The sequence below is a fragment of the Pundamilia nyererei genome, unplaced genomic scaffold, assembly GCF_000239375.1.
Source record: "Pundamilia nyererei isolate P.nyererei 1_Seehausen unplaced genomic scaffold, PunNye1.0 scaffold00201, whole genome shotgun sequence".
Taxonomy (NCBI): Eukaryota; Metazoa; Chordata; class Actinopteri; order Cichliformes; family Cichlidae; genus Pundamilia; species Pundamilia nyererei.
Window position 1 is genome coordinate 419,734 of NW_005187602.1, and position 1,008 is coordinate 420,741.

Sequence of the window (1,008 nt, forward strand, 5' to 3'; positions counted from 1 at the left end):
AAAAAAAAAAAAGAAAATCAAAAATCTAATTGTGTTTAAACTTCACTCTCTTACAATTAAAATACAAGCTGCTTTCAACACTCAAATTGAAAATTAATAATTCAAATGACACTTTATTCCAATTTAAACATATCAAAATCAAATATTTTCAAGTTATGTGAAAGTTAAGGGATACAAATAAGAAAAGGCAGGAATAAGTGAAGTGGAAGTTATAAAAGTAAGTTGAGCATTTGATTTTCCATCATCACACTCAAGTCACCTTCTCCACACATCCATTCTGCAGTTTCCTTACTTCAACTGTTTTGTGTTTTGGCTTGGTCCTGTAGTATGATGTAAGTTCGACATATCTAGGGTATCTTTCCGATACATCCCAAAGTTAACATCCAGGTTTCTCCTGCATGTGTACATGAAAGGAAATGCAAAGTGAGCTCTATGGGTTATTGGTGCAAGAAGTAGGATAGAAGTATAGCTCAAAAGATGGAGAAGGAGGTATGAGAACTGCAATAAGATGTGGAATAGAAGATTTGTCTTCTGAAAAATCTGATACTGAAGCAAATGACTATATTTCTTTCTGATAAGGGAAACAGAAAAACATTAGATGGTACTGAAAAACCCTCCTACTACATGCACTAAAAGGTCAATAATATGTGCTGTTTTTCAGGTTGCTGTGTTAGCCAAAAATGTTATTAAGCTAACCTAAATCTAAGTGAGTAGTTCTGCTCGCTAAATCTGAACGAACTGCAACTGAAATTTTTTTAAAAGCAACAGCATCTTTGAGCTTCTTTGTTTTTGCCAGAAAACGTCTCCTGGCTTTGCAGAAACTTTATTTTGCAAAGCTATGTGTTCACAGCAAAGTGTTTGGACAGTTTAAGTGTTGCTTGTGGAACAACATTAATTAAATAGTAAATAGACTGTTTCCTATGTAGTTTTCCTAGGCAAAACTTGTTTCATTCACCCATTCAAACACATTCATACAAACACTATGCCTTATTTTCTCTCTCCACTGAG